Source organism: Chrysemys picta, chromosome 1 (genome assembly GCF_011386835.1).
Source record: "Chrysemys picta bellii isolate R12L10 chromosome 1, ASM1138683v2, whole genome shotgun sequence".
NCBI lineage: Eukaryota > Metazoa > Chordata > Testudines > Emydidae > Chrysemys > Chrysemys picta.
In genome coordinates, this window is record NC_088791.1 from 133806213 (window position 1) to 133816630 (window position 10418).

Consider the following 10418-nt stretch of genomic DNA (forward strand, 5'->3'; position numbering starts at 1 on the left):
GTGATCTCATTACATTACTATTTAACTTGAAATGAAAATGAGTAACAATTAACAAGTCCTGGGGCAAAATACCTCCTGGGCCTCCCAAAAATTGTAGCTGTGTAAAAGGCCAGGACATGGCTGGAATAGGTGTTATTCAGTCACTGGTGCAACTACCACACTTATTTCATTAACCTCAAATAACTTCTTTACAGAGCTCCTACCATGTCAAACCATCACGAGAAAAACTACCAGGTGAGCCAAACATTGCTGTAGCCTTTTCCCCTTTGGAAAATATCAGAGTCCCCGGGCTCCAATATAAGGAGCTTATCTCAACAGTATATAAAGTACTAATCTCATCAAAGGATGTTATGGCAGCCAAGGCAAGGGCTGGGAGAGGATCGAGGGAGTGAGTCAGTGAAACACAGATGCAGAGGCCTGTTTAAGAACATTAATACATCTTCAGTTGCTCTACAGGAAGCAAAGGTTAGAATCAGGGCTAGCGGTTCTATTTCTCTAGCCCCCAAAGTAGGATTTTGCAGCACCTAAAATTCTTTTGTTCTCAAAGGTGAAGTAGTAGTAGTTGGTGGGAGGCACTGTAGCGTGGATGGGGTGGGATCTAGTAAGAATATTTAAACATTTGGGAAAGATGTATGCTTGGTCTTACCAATATAAAGTCTGTTTAATACCAATCAGTGCTGTTATGTTACTGATCAGCTCACCAACAATGAGGTCCTACCACAAAGCCCTAAAAATAGCATTAACCTAGCATGGAGGTGCCTAGTTAACAGTTGGATTAAAAAAAAAAAACCTCTCCCACCCCTTTTTCAACCAGCCCTAACTCATTCTCCCCCCCACCCCCACCCCGTCTTTCTCAAAAACCACTTGGTTGGAAATACTAGGTTATACAAGACATTCCACTAAGGATATGCTGGAGTTTTAGAATCCTATCACATCTAAGATGTTTCTGAGAAGGACGTTCAAAATGGCACAAGAAAGATTGTTATGTCAGGCCAGACTTATGGCAAGATTCAGCCCAGAATGTATAGCAGTGGAGATCCTGGCTGTGGGCCTTAGGGGTGGAAAGCTCTTCAAGAGAAAAGTTGCAATAATGGAAAGCAGCTGCAATCTTCCACTGACTTCAGGGTGGCATGATCTACTGATTCAGTACATCTTATATACAACTTCTACTGACAAGAAGTCTGTGGCGCCTCAGTCATAACATGAAGCTACTCCTGCAGGCAGAAACCCCTGAGGGAGACAGCAATGACATCACCAACTGCCGTGGCTCAGGAATGATGAATCCCTCTGTGACGTGTTGTACCCCACCCTTCCGGGGTGCCTACTGATGTACTGAGTCCCACTGAGCCCGCCTGCACCACCAGCCTGGATTCCCCTTACTCTGTGCTGCTGTGACAGGCCCTCAAGCCCCCTTCCAACACACTCACATGTAGGGGGACACAGCTGTAGACTCTCACAGAGTCTGCGATCAGCTCTCTGTGGGAGGACTCAGCTCAGGGATTGCCCAGTACTCAAGTGCACACTCCCTCTGGAGAGTAAACACAAAATGATATTGTCTTGTGCTGTACAGAGATCTATATAGCATAAGTTCATGAAATTCACCCCCTCCCTCAATGTGGAGGAAGATATGCCCCCCAGTTATGAATTGCACAAACTGGGTTTTAGAATAAACAAAAAACAAGTTTATTAACTACAAAAGGTAAATGTTAAGTGATTATAAGGGATAGAAAACAGAACAAAGCAGATTATTGAGCAAATAAAACAAAACATGCAAACTAGGCTTAATACATTAAAGAAATTGGCTACAAATAGTAATTTCTCACCCTAAATGTTGGTGGTTTTTTTTTTCAGGTTGCAGAGTTTCTTGAAGGTAAACGGCACTGTTTTCAGTTTAAATCTCCAGGTATCCTCTTCACAGGCTGACTTTTATTGCCTGGGCTCAACCCCTGCGTCCCCCAGCTTAGTTACTTTGTTTCTTCAGGTGTTTCCAGCAGTCTTCCTTGTTGGTTGGGGAGGCAGTGCAGAAGAGCCTAGATTAACTCACTTCCCAGCCTTAAATAGGATTTGCATATGGAGGGAATCCTTTGTTTCCCAGTTTGACTCCCCACTCCCTCTTAATGGAAAAACACTAGACATCCAGGATGGAGTCTAGTACCAGGTGACAGGCTCACCTGACCCTGCAGTGTCAAAGCAGCATCCCAGGAAACTTCTCAGGAAGGAGGAAGATTAGTATCTTCCAAGTCCTATTGTCCTTCCTAATGGCCCATCCAGGCTGTTTGCATACTGTCTGGAGGGCATCCTCCAGGTGAAAACACAGTTGTAATTGTTACATAGTCAATATTTCTAACTTCAGATACAGAAATGATACATGCATACAAATTGGATAATCACAGTCAGTAAATTATAACCTTTACAATGATACCTCACATGACCCATCTTGCACAAAACATATCTCAGTTATGCCATATTCATATCATAAGCATATCTCTATGAATATGTAGCATAGGATCACACCTTCCTGCAGCCCAGAGGCTCGGAATGGCACAGAAAGGGATTAGTCACACCTCTGTGCCAGCTTCAGTGAATCTAGCCCTTAGCCTGTGAGACTTCCCAGACTAACATATAGTGCAGACAGAGCCATCCCTTAGGTAGGGCGAATTGGGTTGATTGCCCTGGGCTTTGATAAAATTGGGACTGTCCCAATATTTATCCCTTGGTCCCATGTCCTGACCGATGTATGATCGAGATGCCATTTGTCCCGATATTCAGGTGGGGAGGTGAGGCAGGAGGTGGGTGGGTGAGTGGGGTGAGGAGTCGAACAGGAAGGCAAGTGGCAGGCGGGAGGGGGGTTAGGAGGCACCCCTCTAGGGATGGCCCTGAGCGCAGAATATGCTTTTATTCAAAATGTGGGACTCATATCACTGCTGCCAAAGACCCAGATTTACAGAGGTATTTAGGCATCTAGAAAGGCAAGCAGATACCTAGTGGGATTTTCAAAAGTGCTTAGGTGCCTAAATACCTTCATAAATCTAGCCCCAAGTGACTAGTGAGGATGTGGAACACCAGGCAGATTTAAAGGAGTTTGGGGTAGGGAGAGGAGAATGTGGTTTGCTCAACCACCCCTTTAATTACACTCATGGAGAAAAAAAGTTTCCTCACCACTTGATCAGTGATTTGTGTGTTTCATAGGCTTGACAGGAGAATCATCCCTTCTTTAGAAACATACTTGTAGCTAATTCAACAATGTTTTCAGTCGTCTTTGTCTCTGCAAGAGGTTGGAACACCGCCCTGAGGAACTGGGGAATATTACTATACAACCAGATCGTTTATTCTTTTTTAAAAAGAATAGACACACAAATGGCAAAATAGCAGCTGGACTCCTAAGCTAAAATTTCCAGAACACCTCAGGCCCAGCATCAAGGGGTTATGCACTCTCCTTTATCAATAGCTTTGGCTTCTTGGCCAGCTTCTGTTATGAGGAACTCTTTTTGCAATGACAGCTGACACAAGCAACACTGTTTCAGCTTTCACAGGCCATCCTCTAAGACCATCAATGTCACATTAAGGTACCTTTTAACTCTCAGTAGTAGCTTGGGTCCCCCTGTAGAACATATAGTTGACCTTTTAAATATTTCCCTTCTCTAAAATTCACTCTGCAAACATCCATAAAACTACAGGACTCTGACCATCTATCCCAATATGCACCTTGTCTCAGGCCTGCATGTTTCAGGACTGTTCCAGCTCACATCAAAACAAGAAATGGGGGAGGGTCTTGAAGCCCGAGCATCTACATTGCTATTTTAGCCCCACAGCCCAAGCCCCACAAGCCAAAGTTAATGGACCTGGGCTCTGAGACTCGGTGCTGCAGGTTTTTCTTTGCAGCGTAGACATATTCAATGGCCTCCATCCATTCCTATTCATTGTATCAGAGCTGAGGTGCCTATCTCAGGCTTTGTGAGTTGCAGTGATCTTTCGGGTGCCTAAAAGTTAAGTGTTGTAATACTAAGCGTCACAGTGCATAACTCCTTTTGTGCATCCAGGCCTTAGTGACTTGCCCACAGGAAGTCTGTGGCAGAGGGGGGAATTAAACCCAGGTCTTCTGAATCTAGGCCAGTGCCTTAACCCCAGAACAGTTTTTCCTGACTACAAAGGAGAAGGCTAAACATAAAAAAAACCCCAAACCCTGGAGTCAGAATCTTTGCTAAATACACCTTCAGAAAGATTTAACCACATTAGAGGGTGGGCTATAAAATGTCTGATGGATTTTAACATGAGCAGGTTGATAGTGGTACATATTGTATAATATATTCCTAGTTGAACACGTCCTGTTTAGTGTGCCTTACTTCTGTAAAAATACAAAAAGATTGGAGACAATCTGAAGGAGAGCAACTTAACTGATTCAAAATAGAACTCATTGAAAAGCTTGGGTTTTTTTCCCCTTACATTTTGAACAAAAAATTTTCATGCAAAAAATCTTTAGTTTTTCACGGGAAAATGTTGACTAGATTCTGCAACTGCACCATAAAATTAGATGATTGTTTCAAATCAATGCAGGGGATTTTTAATCACACACCTTCCATTAAAATAAAACAGAAGACGTGTTTAAATTCCCTTTACTGCTTGGAAATTGTCAACCATTAATTTTATTTCCACTTGAACTTTCAACCTCATAAGAGTACCAGAGTCTACACAGCTCTTATCTATCTCCAAATGGATCCATTATAATGAGTGGATTAAATAAAAACAGATGCTGGGAATGAGAGGATGGAGCTCTGCTGATATTTTTAATCAGATCTAGTGGCTGTTGCAAAATTAAGAAACTCTGGTAATTGTAGGCAAACAACATGAATCTGTCACCAATTGAATATATATTATTGGTCTGATATTGATATAACTTAGATCAGGATACCAATTCTGCCCTAAAGATACACCCATTTTATATTCTTCCTTTAGAACTCTACATAGCAATGAAATCTGAGTGGTGAAATGTACAGCCACTGGAACAGGATAAATGAACTCATATGACACCCTTACTCACTTGATTAATACCATTGGAGTCAATAGGTCTACTCACATGAGTAAGGATTACACTCATGTACATAAGTGTCCAAAGTCTGGGAAATACTGCACATGATAGGGAAGACTGAAGTTATAACTTAGGCTACGACTATGTTATGGAGGTCACAGAAGTTACAGAATCCGTGACTTCCATTGACCTCGGTAATATTTTCTGCCCTGGGGATGGAGCTCCAAGCCTGCCCTGCCCCCACAGTTCCTAGCCCCCGCCCTGGTGGGGGGACCCTGTAGCTGCCCACCCGTGGCAGGCAGCAGGGGGCTGGCAGACCCCACAGCTTTCCAGCCATGGCAGGTGGCAGCGGGACCCCCTGCAGCTGCCCAGCTGCCCCAGGGACAAGGGGACCCTGCAGCAGCCCAGCCCCAGGGGCAGGGGGACCCTGGAGCTCCCACGTACTGCAGAGGTGGTGGACCCGGGAGCCCCAGCAGCAGTGGATGCAGAACTCGCCTACCCCTTTTGTCAGGGATATGTGTAGTGAAAGTCAGGGACAGGTCACGGTCTTCCATGCATTTTTGTTTACTGCCCATGACCTGTCCCTGACTTTTACTAAAAATATCCGTGACAAAAACTTACTTAGTTATGAGTACATAAATAAACCCACTCTTGTCTCCCATGCAAAGCCCTAATAAACAGGTTTTGTGCTGGGACCAGAGATAAGCAAATCATGATTATGTTGTTTCACTGGCAATTCAAAAGAAAAAGAAATAAAGGAAAATGCTTTGGGTCAAATGAAACATTTTGTTTTGATTGAACAGTTCTTAAAAATTTTTGATTTTTCTAAACATAAAATTAAAGGAAATTTTGAAACACAAAGTTTAGATTTGTCAGAATTTAGGTTGGGCAGGGGGAGGCTGATTAAAACTATTCGGTGAAATCAACACAAATTCACTAAAAGTTTTGGTGTCACAACATTTGTATTTTTCACCCAAAAGAGTTTCAGCTGAAAAAGTGTGTCCGACTCTGGCAGGGACCTCTTCAAGAGAAATAATCCTCTTAGAAATCCCAAGCAAAAGCATGGAACAGCCATACAGCCACAACAAACATGCTACTACCGCTTCAGTGCTGTTGTAGCAGATATGTCCTGTTACATATCACTGATCGTATCATGGTTTGTAGATCCATGAAGTTTACAGACCCAATGGACACAATCCCCAAAACTACCCCAAGACTGACTCCATCCTTACCCTGCCAAAAAAAGGCACATGTGGACAACTGTTCCCCAGCATGCAAGTAGTATATAATCTGTCTGTGGGTCCCTTACCTTGCACCCATTTCAACAAAACAGCAGCAATTCCAATGATTTCAGCGCCTTGTGCACTCATGCAGGAGCCAACAGGATTTACTCATTAATCTGAAGGTGCTATTCATCAATTACATGAAAAGGACAGCTCAGTTAAGCAACCATCTCCCCTTGCCATTTGCTTGTCATTCTGCCCTTGAACTTTCAGAAGCTAAGAGGGCCTGTCCGTTATGTACTAGATATTAGTTTCTTGCAGCATACCATGCTTCCACTGGATTTTATTGTATGTTTGGTACATTTTGTCCTGTTCCTTTTGTTGTTCAGTGTCACAAAAACTGTTGGTTAAGTTTATAATACAAATGCATGTAAAAAGTAATATAAATCTGTATTTTAATGCCCTGATCCTGCAGAGACTTGCACAGGTGCTTAACTTTTCATACTCTGAGGAGACCCATTGATTTCCACTGGATTACTCGCAGTGTGTAAAGTTAAACACATGTGCAACTCTTTGCAGGATTGAGAGAAGGACTAGATGCTTTGGAGCAGATTACTGCATTTACAGGGCTGTAACTCTGGAGTTACGCTACTGAAGTCAATGAAATCAGAATCTGCTCATTTATCCATTAGGCTACATAGTTTTAATTAATATGCATAGAAAGTTTACCTGTATTATTGTGATCACTAGAGAACTCTACTATTGCTCAGTGATGTAAATCTAATAGGAACCTATGATTAATAACCAGAGACAATATTATTAATGACAACTTTTAAAATTCTTTATGGATCATATGAAATGCAAGTAAATTAATTAGCTTGTTCACATTAAAATCTGCATGCATGCAACATTCCATTACAATTAGGTTGAACACCATGCAAAATCTATCTTCTTAAAATACGAGGATTTAGATATTATTTGCATAAGTGTGAGGAAATACAGAGTTAGGCTTTCCATTTTGCATTCTGTCCCCTTGCTAGTATGCACTGGCTTTGTTGTTGTTTTTTACATGATCACACCACATAGGTGTGATAATCCCAAATGCTATAAATCTGCCTCCATGGTTATAGAAAAAGGTGGAATTCGAACACCAGTTAACAGCATTAAATTTAAGCTATTTGCAGTCTTACTGAAGAAATGGTATTAAAATTCAGTTTTGACGCATATTAAGGGGAGTCATACAAAATATGGATTTGATTCTCCATTGCATAAATAACTTAAATGAATAATTTTCAACCTTTGGGTGGTATGTGAACTATTCACTGCAAAGGGATATTATTTTAGTCATCCACTCAGGAGCAAACACTTGGTAAGAAGTGCATGACAAACAGCAAATAAAAAAAAATATTTGTGGCACTTTCAAGATTTTTGGCATACCAGGGGTAGCCTGAATATTTGTGAATACTGATTCATAGATTTTAAGGCCAGAAGGGACCATTATGATAAACTAATCTGACATTCTGCAGAAAATAGGCCATAGAATTTCATCCAGTAATTCCTGCATCAAGCCCATATCTTGCTTGAGCTAGAACGGGTCTTCTAGAAAGCTCTATTGAATAGTATGATCATGCTGAATGGTACGACCCACAAATAGCAGTGGATCAAAATGGAATCATTCCCAGTATTCACTACTGTTAGTGAATCTTTTCTTTTCAGTATTCAACCAGTTATAGGTGATACTAACTTTGAATTTACTGTCATTTGTGTGATCAAAGTCTCAAATCTGTACATTTAATTTTGAGGTATTTTAAAAAAAAACACCTAGAATAATAGGAATAATAAAAAAATCAATAACAACAGCTACACACGGAGTTCCATAAGGGATGAAATAGCTGCTGCAATCTGGAGCAACAGATACACGCACATATTACTAATACCCTTTGTCCTTATATCACCCTAAGAAGTGCTGACAGGACCCAGCCTTAGTTTACAAGCCCATAGTGGGATGGCTGCAAGATATAGGGACTTGCTTGTTATGTCATTCAAAGGCCTCAGGAGGAAGATAACATAAGAATGGCCATATGGGGTTAGACCAAAGGTTCATCTAGCCCAGTATCCTGTCTTCTGACAGTGGCCAATGCCAGGTGCCCCAGAGAGAATGAACAGAACAGGTAATCATCAAGTGATCCATCCCGTTGCCCATTCCCAGCTTCTAGCAAAGAGAGGTTAGGGACACCATCCCTGTCCACCTTGGCTCAGAAATGAAATGCAAGTGTCTCCTGATACTACAGAGAAGAATACCACTAGCAGGGGTGTCATTTTCTATGGGGCAAAGGCAGGAGTGCCGCCAGCTTTTCTGCCACCCTAGGCGGCGGAAGGTCCTGCCCCGAAATGCTGCCCCCCACAGAGGCGGCGGAAGGTCCTGCCGCCGAAATACCGCTGCGGTCGCCACTCCCCAAATTGTAGCGCCCTAGGTGACCGCCTAGGTCGCCTAATGGGTTGCGCCGGCCCTGGGCAAAGGGGGCAGTTGCCCCACCCAGACTTTTCATAGATCTATATGCTCCACTTTTTGCATACCCTCGACCTGCACCCCTTTTTTTGAAGGATATAATGTTCTATGTGCGGAGACAACTTTGTCCTGCCAGAATTTTTCTGAAATGACACCCCTGATATCCTCCAGAGTAGGCCTCAAGGGCCAAATTCTGCCCTGAGTTACACCCTGTGCTACTTCACTGAAGTCAGTGGGGTTGCAGAAGTTGTAAGTCAATATAAAACATGCACCATTTTCGATCCTGCTTATCCCCCACATTGGAAATCATTCAAAACAAAATCTTGGGGTCAGGCTCTCAGCTGGCGTACATTGGCATAGCTCTGACGATCTTAATGGAGCAACATTGATTTACACCAGTTGAGGGTCTGGCCTCTAATTTAAAAACAAAACAAAAAGACATACTGTATAGCAATCATTATTAACAAGCAACAAGCCTGGAACACCAGGAAGCAAGCCTAGACTTGCTTAGCGGTAAAAACTAGCCAAGATCAAGCTTATTGAGAGTGAGACGCTCATTCACCATTCCTCCAGGGGCAAGGTACTGTAACTCCAATAATGTATTCCTCCCATGGGGCACGGGCACATCTGAAGTATGTCAGTTTGCTGAGGCTGTCATGTCATCCGTTTCAAATGTTTACAGGCTAGTGGGGCTATTGAACAGTGATTGCCAGGAGGAAGGGGTTCTAAACTATTTATGACGAAATCCACTGCAGTGCATAGGGCATTTGTCAGGCCCTCAGGACCCTCCTACGGCTTTTATGTGGTGCTTAAGTGGTGCTGAAGGCTTTGTGCTAGTCCTCTGCAATGGAGTAAATTTCACCTTTAGAGAATATATAGGCTTCCCTTGGGATACTTCCCAAGGTGTCCTTCTTCTCACAAGCCACTTGTGGCTCCTAGAGGTTGTGATATATCTATCTACCAAATCCAATCTCTCTGGCCTTCATCACCATAGTGTCATAGCGCAGGCCGAGGGACGTACTGGCCGCCACTTCCAGCGGCTCCCATTGGCTTGGAGCAGCGAACCGCGGCCAGTGGGAACCGCGATCGGACCTGCGGACGCGGCAGGTAAACAAATCGGCCCGGCTCACCAGGGGCTTTCCCTACACAAGCAGCGTCCCAAGTTTGGGAAACACTGCCCTAAGGGCTTCACAATCATTACAAAAGTTCCATGAGAGTTTTGGGTGTACACAGAGTGCAGGATGGGGTCCACAATGCTCCTTCCATCCACAAAAGGGTAGCATTTAAACAACCAGACCTGCAAACATTCAGATCATGTTTCAGAAATGAACAAACCAAATGTATTACATGTGTTCCTTTAAAATGTCCCCACCTTTGTCAGAGATTGTCCCACCAGGATCCATGCATGAAGGGACCCTCCACTCACAGATTACCTGCAGAAGGGGCAGTGCTTCCTCCCTGGTGCTGTCCCTGGATCCGTGCCAGCATGCAGATCCCCAGAATATGGTACAGGAAAGTCTTGGAGCTGGTGTACAGGCAGATATCCTTACACAGTTGGATGCTACTTTGAGTGGATCTCTTGCAATCTATGCTGATCTCAGGTATTCATAGAGCTTGGGAGGGCAGAACTCCCCGCTCATTCCATAGTGGAGGAAGGTGG